This window comes from Notechis scutatus, chromosome 4, assembly GCF_049901735.1.
Source record: "Notechis scutatus isolate UNSWTSFEM ecotype Mainland chromosome 4, rNotScu1.2, whole genome shotgun sequence".
NCBI lineage: Eukaryota > Metazoa > Chordata > Lepidosauria > Squamata > Elapidae > Notechis > Notechis scutatus.
This window is the reverse complement of record NC_142012.1, coordinates 91,688,333-91,701,821: the sequence shown is the minus strand read 5'-3', so window position 1 is coordinate 91,701,821 and position 13,489 is coordinate 91,688,333.

Below are 13,489 nucleotides of genomic sequence, written 5' to 3'. Positions count from 1 at the left end.
AGTTCCATTTTCAGTTCTTCTAAGAGTGATACCATTTTAAAGACTTTTAAACAACCACCTGGTTAATTTTAGTCATCCAGATGCAAAAACCAAAAATCACCAAGTAATCCAAATAATCCAAGGCTGTTTCTTTCTGCTTCTTTTTTCCACTTTCTCTTCCTGGGGTTCTATTATTTTGTTACCAAGTTTCAATTAAGATGTATCTTTGAGGAATTTTGTTGAAATTTCACTGTAAGTTCCTTTTAGTTACAGTTCCATTCCTTAGTTCCAGGCAGTCTCCTCCATTTTTCCAAATCCTGCCCTTTTATTCTTTTTTTTTCTCCTTTCCTGCTTTTAAAAACTTTTAAATATCCAGAAATCTTTATTATCCCTTTGACTTTTATTTTCAGCTTAGATGCCTATTTATGTCAAAGTGGATTTTTTTCAATTTCGTGCTTAAGTCTCTTAGCTGTCAGTATAAGGTAGGGAAGAAAAAAAAACCTAATCCTTTCCCTTCTCTCTCTCCTTCGCAGTTTCAAAATCTTCTTTGGGAACAATGTTATTAAATTTAAATTCCAGGGTACCTTATTTGTTGCTTTTGCTGTTTGACCCGGTCAACCAAAACTTTCTCTTCTTATTTTCCTCCTGCACATTCTTTTCCGGTCAAGTTCTTCTTTGTGGTGGCCATTTCTGACCACCGCTACAACCGCCTTTGGGAAAGGGAGTAATGGCCAGCTGGGGAGGAGAGATGCGGCTCTCCTCAACCCTGCAGGCAGTCTCCCCCTTCTTCACCACCTCTACGGGGTGGCTTAGCCCCGAAACCAGCCAGCTCGGGGTGCTCCAGCGGCGAGCACGGATTGAAGCCTCGCAGAGACAAGGTTTTGGTCTATCGCCGAGGAAGCTCAAACCAGAAGAATAATAATTTGAAAGATAAGTATAATATTAGAAAGCAACAGAAGAGGGGATTACAGATGAGAGAGTTAGAAATAGAGAGACGAGGGGATAAAAAGGGGAGGGAGAAGAAGAGGGGGAAGAAGGCAAGGAAAAGAAGTTGTAAAAGACAGAAATGGAGAAACAGGGAAAAGATATAAGGATTGTAACCATAAGCTTGTTTAGAGATAAAGGGTGAAAATTTAATTGCAAAAGGGATTCTGCAAAGGTACATAAGATAGCATTGTTATAAACAGAAATAATTTTAGAAAATATGATTAAAATGATGGATAAAATATTTACTGTAATGTAGTTGAATGTTTGGTAATAAATGAATTAAAATGATTGAGAGAATTAAATGGGAACATTTTTAATTATTAGTAATGATTTATAAAAATATAAGTGAGAAATATGGAAAAAAAAGAATTAACTATGGAAAGTTTATAAGTGTTCCCAAGGAAGTATGATATTTAATTGAAAAGAAATGTTAAAGATGTTAAGATTTTAATGAAATTAATGATAGAATTGAATTGGAATGGAATGTGTGCTTTATTTACATATATATATAATTTTTTCTTTTTAAGAATATAGTGTGTATTTTAAGAATGTACCAAGCAGAATTTGATTGGAAGTTATGTATTATATTGAATGCTATAATCTTAAAGGTATACATTGAAGCTTAAATAAGAGTTTGAATGGATAAAATTAAAAGATATAAAGGTGTCATACTCCAATTAGTAACTACAGGGAAAATTTTGTTTAACAAGAAAAGATAATATGAAATTGAAACAGGACAGACAAAAGTATAAATATAATGATTTGATTGAGATGAGATAATTAAAATAAAGTTGAGAAAATTAAAAGAGGGGAAAAACTATGTAGAAAATATAAAACGGTAATAAGATATGGAATAGAATATAAAAATGAGCATGAAATTGAGTTTTGTGTCTGTATGAAGAAGTGGTAACCTGGGACCATGCTATTTTCAGAAAAGATGTTTTATTTGTATTTTGTTTTTGTGAAAACCCAAATAAAACTTTCAAAAAAAAAATGTGGACACTTGGCAACTGACTCATATTTATGACGGCTGCAATGTCCCCGGGATCCTTTTTGCAACCTTCTGATACACAAAGTCAACCTTGTCTGCTAAAATCTAGGCAATTATTATATATCAGTAAAGATATATAGATAATTCTTAAAACTTGCCTGCCACTTAATCGCCATTCAGATTCTGCAGCTCAGCTTTAATAACCCCAGTTGAAATTAAGAGACTTTTCTTCTATAGGAAATTGTCCAAGCTAATTTCTTGGATCTGAGTGACTGCATTAAGAGACAAGCAAAACAAAAGAAATCCACAAAAATATGAATGAATTATAGGGCAGGGGTCTCCAACCTTGGCAACTTTAAGACTTGTGGACTTCAAATCCCAGAATTCCTCAGCCAGCCAAGCTGAAGTCCACAAGTCTTAAAGTTGCCAAGGTTGGGGACCCCTGTAGGGTATAACTGAATTGGCACAATTACCTGAGAGTTGGAAGCACCACTGTAGATTCAACAACGTATTTTCATCCAAATCAATCACAATCTTTAACCAGTGACCAGAAATGCCGTGTGGATAATCCTGTGAATGAGTTATTGTACAAATCACAATAATAAAACTTCTTACCTCATCACAGAAAGCAATAATTTATCTTCCTCATTCCCTGGGGCTGAACTATAATGAACTGTAGTACATTTTGAAGCCCATTGTAATATTCTGTTCTAGTGACTGTTGTATTTAAGTAGAAAGTTTCAGCACTTCTGCTCTGTGTTGTAATGATGAGGCAGTCGAGTTGTTTGATCATGAGTCATGATGATCTTTATTGGAGTATAGTCTTGTATTTATATACATTTTTAGTTATCCTCCATCATTGGTTAACTTTGGTTACTGCTTAACTTTGGTTACTGTTTAGTACAGTAATCCATACAATTAATTATCTCTAGTTAAAGTCTAACATATGTTTACTTCCCCTCTCTAATCCTCCTTTATCCATAGATTAGTGACTTTGTTTGCCTGAGTTGTATTTGTTTGGAAACATTCTTTATCTGAGGTTTGCCATCTGAGATTGGAACATTCCTGCAATTACAACTCTACATATCCTCGTTTTTTATTTTAAATGGAGGATTCAAAGATTTATAAATGTATCACAATTGTAGAGGGTTAAGAGAGGGGGAAGCGGGGTGAAACAATGCGAATAAATTTGGAATACATTGAATAAAACAACAGGTTGCAATTAGTACAATAATAATAATTATAGCATAAAAGAAAAACTGTCTGAGCCAAGACCAATCAGGGAGCCAATTGGTTAGCCACTCAAAAGGTGAGTAATGAGCATGGATATTATTTTGAATGTATGATTGTAAATTGGCAAGCTCATCCTCAATAGTTTTATTCAAAGAATGAAAATGCACAGCACATCCACGGCGTCCAACTAACGTACAGAACCCTCCCTGACGGGCTAAAAGATAGTCTATGGCAAAACACTACTGTAAGACATCTTGATTTAAGTCTTCTATTTCATGCTGCAAATCACGAATAATAGCGGCAGTAGCATTGATGGATTTTTCAAGTCTGCAGGTGAGACCAAGAATAGATCGTCTGTTTTCTTGAGCAATTATGCCAGGATAAGAGCCTAGAGTAAGGACTCCTGTAATGGCCCCTGCCAATGCATGGCCAAATGTAGAACCAGAAGACAATTGTGTGTCAATAATGACTTCATCATTACATGTAGGCCCCAGAGAGGGGGTAACATCGGCTCCAGTATCCAATAACCCTTGAAATGGTTGTTTATTAAGGAAGAGCGTTAACAAAGGACGAGAGGAGTTCAGCTGATGAAGTAAGCCTACAGATAAAGAAGTTGATCCAAATCCTGCATTCCCATGATTACCTATACCAGGAGATGGAATTTCATATGGAAGAAGAAGCAATTGAGCAACAGAAGAATTACAAGGAAGAACTTGAGAAAGATTCACCCAAATCTGAATCATGAGAACCAGTGTAATCTGAATCTATTACCCCAGGCACAACAAAATAGCCCTTTTTGTGTGCAGAAGAACGAGGCAAAATTAAGCCAACTAATCTCAAAGGAAGAGGACCTTTAAATTGAGATGGAACTATTTTAACTTCCATGGGAAATTTAAACTCAGTTTCCTCTTGAGTGATTAAATCGATCCCAGCGCTACCGGCTGTAGCTGGGGAGGAGTGAGAGAGACTGCTGGAGGAGTCAGAGTGATGGTTTTGGATTCTGGGTGGGTGCCACACCCATTGGCAAGTTTCCTGACCGAAACTGACATTGATTGGCCCAATGAAATCCCTTTTTACAAATAGGGCACTTCTTAGAAGGACAATTCTGAGGCATAGAAGGTGTAGAACGACAGTCCTTCTGAAAGTGGCCAGGCTTCTTACATTTAAAACAGTTACCAATTGGTCACTGTCCTTCCTGCATAGCAGCTGCTAACATATGCATTTTATAAGTTTGTGATCCAATATCCTGGCAGACTCGCAGCATATCTGCCAGAGTGTAATGAGCAGTAGCCTTTAATGGCTGTAAAGCTCTTTTACAATCTGCACTAGCATTTTCAATAGCTAACTGGCGAAGTTCACCAGCAGCTTCCTGATGATCAAACTGCTGTCTAATTGCTTTGGACAGACGCTCAACAAAGTCAGCATAAGGCTCATTGGCATTCTGTCGAATGTTTGAAAAATTTGCTCTAGGTTCTCCAGCTTGGGGTACCTTAAGAAAAGCATGAAAGGCACATTCAGAAACAATAGCTAACGTAGCTGGAGGAAGAACAACTTGAGTAGGAATTGTACCAAACGGTCCAGAACCAAATAGCTGCTCAACTGTATATGCTCCTTCTCCTCCTAAAGCAGCAACTTGAGCATGTCTCATATATTCACTCTCCCAAACCACATATTGCATGGATGTTAAAATCATGCGAAATATTTGCTTCCAATCTTCAGGGATCATTGTATAACCACTTTTTATTCCTTCTACAAGTCCTCTTGTAAAATTACCACTAATCCCATAGTCTGTAACTGCCTTTTTTAACTCTCTTAAGATCTGATAAGGCAGACCCTCCCATTCTGCTACTTTCAGTCCAAGCTGTGGCCCCTGACCAGGACGATATTGTACTGGACAAACAGACAGTAATTCTGCAAGTTCTGTTCCTGAGACAGAGGCATCCTGTGGTAATATATTTTATTAATCATTTTATCATTTTCTGTAAGGCCTTTGAATACTAGCAGTAAGTCTAGGGAGATGTGGGCATTCTTGGTGGGGGTAGGAGTACCTTTGCTCATGAGTGTCTTATCCTGTTTTGATTCTGCCAGTTTAGAAGGAACAGGAAAATGGGTGAAAGTTCAAGGTACACAGTTGTGCTTTCTCATGGGACTTTCCAAACTTTCCCATGAGACTTTCCGTGGCTGTATGATCTCATCCTAGCAAGGTAACATCTGGGACTTTCCAAGATTGTGTGTTCTCATGCTGGTGAAGTAATCTCCTGTTGAGGTCATTGTTTTCTGAATATGCATACTGTATATTTGCTTGTGTTTTTCTCAATAAATACTGCTACCTGAGTTCACTCAGGGTTGGCATTTTCTCAGAGACAGTTCCCTGTGTCTCATTTCAAATGTCAATCCACCATAAATGGTGACCCCGACGTGATAGCTTGGAAGGCTATACGTTTCCCGCATCCTATACTCATCGTCGCGGACGTCGACTGGGCCCTCATCTTCTTCGCTGGACGAAGATAGATTCTTTCGTGAGTATGGGGAGATCTCTCGAAGGCTCAGAAAGAGCACATCAGGGAATTGAGAGGGATCATTGGGAATAGTTTTGGGTTTGGAATTGGCAGTAGGGGTTGTGCTGTAGGAAAGAAAGAAATTGAGGACTTACTACAGTATGTTTGGAAAAATATTAAGTCATATCCGGAGGGAGGTAGTATTAAAGTAGAGTCCTGGAAAAAGATAGGGAAATTTTTGCACGAGGAACCTCGTGCCCCTTCTTCAATTTTGTTAACCTGGAGGGTGATTATGGATGCGTTAGCTGTTATGAACAACCGCTCCTAGCACCCCCGAAGAAGGTTTGCCGCTTTACCATGCGGTGCGTTTGTTGCCGCCGACGGCACCTCCAGATAAACCTGGGGGACTGTCCGGCGCTAGAAATACTTTGTCAGAGGATAAGAGTTTACCTTTAAGGGTTCAGGTGGATGCAGTTACTGCAGCTATTCAAGAAGCAAAGAATAGAGGGGAACTATCAGGAGATGATTTGGTGGAGTTTGGAGTAGAAGTTCAACTTAATCCAGTAGAAATTGTCATGGATGCTGCATTAAATCCGCAGCGGGAGTGGAAGCCTTTACCTCTCAGGATTTTGAGGGAAGTTAAGCAAGCAGCAAAAGAATATGGTGTTAGATCGCCATATACTCAGGCATTGTTAGAAGCAGTTGGTTATGGAAATAAAATGATTCCGGCTGACTGGAAAGCTCTGTTGAATATGATTTTAACTCCAGCTCAATATTTGGTGTTAGATCAGAAATGGAGACAGCTGGCAGTCCAGAGGGAACAGCAAATGTTACCCCAGATCAGCTTTACGGAGCTGGTAATTTTACAACAGTGGAACAACAGAGAGATGGTATGCCTGAGGAAGGGTTCGTTCTTCTCCCACAATTAATTTTTCAAGCCGTGGGGCTCTCCCTGACGGCGAAGGTGGTGAGAAGACCTTTACTAACATCAAACAAGGGAACAATGAACCCTATGAAAATTTCATTAGCAGACTGAAATTGGCTATTGAAAGACAAATTGATAATCAATTCGCCCAGAAAGAGTTGCTTTTAAGTTAGCAGTAGAACAAGCTAACACAGATTGCAAAAGATTTTAAATCCACTTGTAGCAAGTGGAGAGCGAGAAATCATGGATTTGATTAATGCATGTAGGAAGGTTGGGAGTCAGTCTTTTAACATGGAAACTTTAGCTCTGGCTTTACAAACAGGACATGCTCAAAAGGGGAATTGTTTCAATTGTGGGAAGCCTGGACATTTTAAAGCGCAATGTCGGGCTCCTGGAGGAGGTCAAAGTCAGCAGAATAAGAGATCAATGGGACAGGGTGTTCGTCCTAAATCAGTGTGCCCAAAATGTAAGAAAGGATACCATTGGGCATATCAGATGCTCCTACAGTTTTTACTGATGGAGGGAAAGTTTTTGGTGCTTGTGTTTGGAAAGATAAATCTGGAATTTGGCATACAAAAGTGACTTCAGAGCAGAAGTCTGCCCAGCAGGCAGAACTTGCTGCTGTAGTTTTGGCTTTTCAAAATTTTCACAATCAGGATTTTAATTTAATAGTGGATTCATTGTATGTGTATAATTTGTTACCCTTTGTAGCAGGTTCTTATTTGTCTCCTGGAATATGACCTGATATTTTAAGATTGCTTTTGCTGTTACAAGGATGTTTGGAGCAGCGTGTGAATGTGTGTTTTGTTGCTCACATGCTACGCTCAAGACCATGTTGACTAAATTAAATAAAAAAGGAGGGAAGCTCCTGGGGCTTCCGGCGATTCAAGATCAATTAAATCTAGCTTTATATACTTTAAATTTTTTAAATTTGTCTGGTAACCCCCTGCGGCGCGGCCAGCAGGCATTTTTCTTCTCCTTCTACAGATGCGGTGAGACCTCGGGTGTTGGTGCGGTTCCTTCCGGATCCGGCATGGGTTCCTGCTGAGCTGATAACGTGGGGACGTGGTTATGCAGCAGTTGAACATCTTGGTCAAATTCGTTGGGTTCCTGGTCGGTGCGTTCGGCCTGATCATTCGCAGGCACCTGTGAAGGAAGTTTCGGAACAGCAGGATGGCGCATCTGTGGTTCCTGATCCTGTTGATTCTGCCTAATCTGTCCTGGGCTGCTCGGGTGCGGAGAGAGCAGCGACAGCATGTTCAGCGTGCCGGAGATTTGGGCGATGATTTGTGGACAGATAATAATTACATTAAAGATTTGCGCACAACTGCCAAAAACTTGAACATCACCAATTGTTGGTTGTGTATGCACCTTCCTGGGAGAGTGGGAGAAGGACTGACTCTACATGGAGTTCCATTTAATCGGTCTACTTTGCAGACCGGAAAGCATAACATTTCATATGCCATGAACTTCACGGTCAAGGTGAAGACTGCACTGCAGTCTCCAGCACATTTATGTTTCCAAAACATTACAAACTCACAATTCTTGGGGAATCATAGTGTCTGCAATTACACTATTAAGTGGACAAATGGTGCAGAGAACAACATAACTTGGATAAATGGGAAAAATGAGTCTGACGCATTTGGCCAGTATCAATATCTAGACATGAAACAGCTGATGCAAGCGGCAAGTCAACAAGGTTATGTACAGCTGGAAGGGTTTTGGTTTTATGCGGACTGTGGGCTTATCGACAAATCCCTGCAAATTGGTCAGGGACATGTACTTTGGGGTTTGTCATTCCGGTTATCTATAAGTTAGATACATTACCTCCTGATGTTCGGATCCGAAATCGCGGGAATTGGATTCGGGTCTAACCATGGGAGGTAATCTATGGACACAAATTTCTCGAGGTCTTATCCCGCCTTTGGGAATTGCTATGAACTATAGGGATATTCATATTTTAAATAATTTTACTGTTGCTATGTTTAATGATACTATAAAGAATATTAAGATGATTAATGTAGAAATGTCTGAAATTCGTACAGTTACTTTGCAAAATCGATATGCTTTAGATATTATGTTAGCTGCTCAAGGAGGAGTTTGTGCTTTAATTCATTCGCATTGTTGTGTTTTTATACATAATTATGAGCCAAACATTACAAAAACTGTTCAGGACATGGAAGATCGTATTGCTCAGCATCAATCTGGAGCCGATGGGTTTAATGCATCATTCTGGGACAGTCTGTGGTCCTGGCTTCCTGATGGATCATGGTTTCGCTCCTTATTGCAAGGGGTTGTTATTATTATTGCTATATGTATCTTATTATGTTGTTTTATTCAATGTATTCCTAATCTATTACAAATGTGTACCTCAGTCTTCCGGCGTGTGGGATCAGGTCATGAGGGAACTGTGTACTATGCCACTAAAACACCCCTATCTTTGAATAAATAAAAAAGGAGGGAATGTGGTAATATATTTTATTAATCATTTTATCATTTTCTGTAAGGCCTTTGAATACTAGCAGTAAGTCTAGGGAGATGTGGGCATTCTTGGTGGGGGTAGGAGTACCTTTGCTCATGAGTGTCTTATCCTGTTTTGATTCTGCCAGTTTAGAAGGAACAGGAAAATGGGTGAAAGTTCAAGGTACACAAGTTGTGCTTTCTCATGGGACTTTCCAAACTTTCCCATGAGACTTTCCGTGGCTGTATGATCTCATCCTAGCAAGGTAACATCTGGGACTTTCCAAGATTGTGTGTTCTCATGCTGGTGAAGTAATCTCCTGTTGAGGTCATTGTTTTCTGAATATGCATACTGTATATTTGCTTGTGTTTTTCTCAATAAATACTGCTACCTGAGTTCACTCAGGGTTGGCATTTTCTCAGAGACAGTTCCCTGTGTCTCATTTCAAATGTCAATCCACCATAGCATCCCTTTTACAAGTCTCTACCATTTTCTGAAAAGAAGACTGAACAATAGAGTCAGGAGGCTTTTGCCCTGTATCTGCAGGAGCTGAGGGAATTGAAGACATATATTCAGGTGAAGAAGGGGGACATTAGTATAACGTGAAGGTGGAGGTATTAAAATAGAAAGTTCATTGTGACCAAATTTTTCAACTGCATGCCTACATAAATGCCACACTTCTATTTTTGCTCAAGGTTCAGTATGCAATGTTTTCCCAATACGTTCCCAATCAGTTAATTTTAAAGACCCCTTTTCTGGGTACCATAGGCACTGAGCTGCAATCTCCTGGACCAGCCTTAAGAGATTTCTCTGTGGTACCTCGGTATTATTTTTCTTCAACAAATAGCCTAATTCATCTACATGCTTCCTTTGTTCGTCAGAAAGCGAAGACCCCATACTTACAGAAACCAAAAGGTTGAAGAAACCACAAAGGGTTGAAGGTGCACCAAATCCTTGCCGGACGAAGTAAGAGGGTCCCTGTTCATTCGCCACTTGTTGTAATGACGAGGCAGTCGAGTTGTTTGATCATGGACAACTGAATCATGATGATCTTTATTGGAGTATAGTCTTGTATTTATATAAATTTTTAGTTATCCTCCATCATTGGTTAACTTTGGTTACTGCTTAACTTTGGTTACTGCTTAACTTTGGTTACTGTTTAGTACAGTAATCCATACAATTAATTATCTCTAGTTAAAGTCTAACATATGTTTACTTCCCCTCTCTAATCCTCCTTTATCCATAGATTAGTGACTTTGTTTGCCTGAGTTGTATTTGCTTGGGAAGATTCTTTATCTGAGGTTTGCCATCCGAGATTGGAACATTCCTGCAATTACAACTCTACAGCTCTGGGGGGGGAAAGCCTCTGAATTCATTTTGGCTAAGCCCCATCACATTACTCCCCAGTTCTCATATTGAAATATCTTAAACATCAGTCTACAGGGCAAAAGATACCTGCTTAATAACAGTATGTATCATCAGAATCTTAGAATTCTAGTTGATCACATGCAGGACATCAGTTAGCAATGTTTTTGGAGCTGACATAGAAAAAAGAAGAATGGCGAAAGCAATGTTAGGCTGCATGGATAGCATTTCTAAAATGGGGGATGTAGTTCTTATTTATTCTGCATCCCTCAGATGAATGGGTTTTTTTCCTTTTTATGTACACTGAGAGCATATGCACTAAAGACAAATTCCTTGTGTGTCCAATCACACTTGGCCAATAAAGAAACCTATTCAATTCTATATGTTGTGTCCAGTTTGTGTGGGGAAGTGTTTAAGGTGCTAGATTGCAACAGGATGACCCAGATTCTATATCTCACCTCACCCAGGGAAATTAACTGGCTTGATTTCAGCCCATTCACTCTCTGGAGTCCTTGGTGCTCTCTGACCTTGGCTGTTTTCTTGCAGATGTTTTATTACCCAACTAGGTAACATTTTCAGTATTATCTGATTGAATACTGTAATGAAACATCTGCAAAAAAACAACCAAGGTCAGAAACCACCAAGGACTCCACAGTTCAATCATGAGCTATGAATGTTCTCCTCTGTTGCACATCCACTCTCTCTCAGTATCATGTTGGGAGGAGAGATATGTAGGACTTCATGAATGTGCAAGTTGAGCAGGGATTTGATGTCGATGCCATACCTGACATCTTGCATGCTGCAATCCTTTCCCTGTGGGTGCCATTGCACACAGCTTAACAAATGCACAAATTACTAAGTGAAGAGTTACAAGCAAAGACGATCAAATAAAGGCACCGATGCCAATTATGAAACTAAAGTTTAGCAAGAGCAACAGAGATTAAGCCTCATTAGGTATTTGAAAGAGTGTCTTATGGAAAAGGTGGCCACTTTTCAACTTTCTTACATCTTAAGGTACATGAAAGCAGGTCAACATACTATTGCATGTTTGAGAAAGCTTGCTAATGTGCTAAGAGCCGTCTGATTGTGAAACCAACTCACTAGGAAGGGAATGAGCCCTACTTTGCAATTAGCAAAGGATACAGAGCAATCTATTGGGGATGCTTAGAGCTGGGTTCTTGCAAGGAGTGGGCGTTGGGACTGTTTGTTCCTTTCTACCTCCCCAACAGTTACTAATTTTGTTGGCTTGCAGGATTAGTTGGCAATCCATGTTCTTTTAAGATAAACAAGAATTTTCCAGTGTTGTTTTGGGAAAACTCCGTATCAATGTAGTCTGTCAATCCATTAAACAAGTATATATTTCTGAATTCCAACAAAGACATGAAAAGCAAGCATAATTAACCAAGTGTGTGTTATTTATTCTAGTTGTTTCATTTCCTGCTGCTTACTTCCATTTTGAGATCCCTTGTTCCAGAAATATGAAAGGAAAACATCTGTCCTGCCATAACTATCATACACCTCTATCATGTACATCTTTTAGAAGACTATCATTAAGTGTTGTACCTCATACCTACTCTTGACGAATGTATCTTTTCTTTTATGTATACTGAGAGTATTTGCACCAAGACAAATTCCTTGTGTGTCCAACCACACATGGCCAATAAAGAATTCTATATTCTATTTAAAAAAACCAAGTTGTTAAGTTTCCTGGCAGGGGAATTGTGTTAACATAAAGTAGTTACAGATAGTCCCAGTGGTGGGATTCAATTTTTTTTACTAACGGTTCTGTGGGCGTGGCTTGGTGGGAGTGGGAGGGGAAGGATACTGTAAAATCTCCATTCCCTCCCCACCCCACTAACCTGCTTTCCAGCTCCATTCTCCTGTGCAGGGCAACAAAAGAAGACCCAGCCAATCAGCTGAAACTCGGGAGGCAGAGAATAGATGGGGGTGGGGCCAGTCAGAGGTGGTATTTGCCGGTTCTCCGAACTACTCAAAATTTCCACTATCAGTTCTCCACAACTGGTCAGAACCTGCTGAATACCATCTCTGGGTAATCCTCGACTTATGACCACAATTGAGCCCAAAATGGATGTGACAAATTTATTGAGTTTTGCCCCATTTTATGACTTTTCTTGCCACGTTTCTTAAGTGAATCATGGCAGTTGTTAAATTAGTAACACAGTTGTTAAATGAATCTGGCTTCCCCATTGACTTTGCTTCTCAGAAGGCCTCAAAGTGGGTATCACGTGACCCCAGGACACCGTGACTGTCATAAATATGAGTCAGTTCCCAAGCACCTGAATTTTGATCACGTGATCTTGGGGATGCTATAATGGTCATAAGTGTGAAAAATGATCATAAGCCAGGTTTTTCAGTACTGTTGTAACTTTGAATGGTCACTAAATGAACTGTTGTAAGTTGAGGACTACCTGTACATATAGAGAGGTCTACAATCTGGAGGTCTACAATATTCTTTCTTAAGGTGACATTGTCCCAAGCATAATACTAGGAGTGTGGCAATTTGATTTTTTGTTCCAATTAAGAAGTACCCTTTTTCTCAGTAGTTACAGCCTGTGTTTTCTTTATGTGGAGAGAGCATGACAGATAATGCATTCAATGGGAAATGCTTGAACCTGCCCCTACTGACTCTGAAATAAAGGCACATACTGTGTTTGTTATTGGGTCAAGTGAAGCATAATATTCTTTTAATCAATGTACATCTGGCCCTAAAGAGATCCAACCCAATTTAGCATTTTCATGCTCAGATAGTGGCACTGGGATAACCTTGAGTCATCTAAACCAGGGGTCTCCAACCTTGGCAACTTTAAGCGGGGAGGACTTCAACTCCCAGAATTCCCCAGCCAGCGAAGCAAAGGAGTTGAAGTTGCCAAAGTTGGAATCCCCTGATCTAGACTGAAAAGTAAAAACCAAACAAAATTTTTAAAAAACCTGGAAGGCAAGGACAAACTATTCCTGGATTGCTGTCAAGAAAATCACACAGGACATCCGGTTTGGGCTTCTTCGGCGACGAACCGAAATTCGTGATCGTG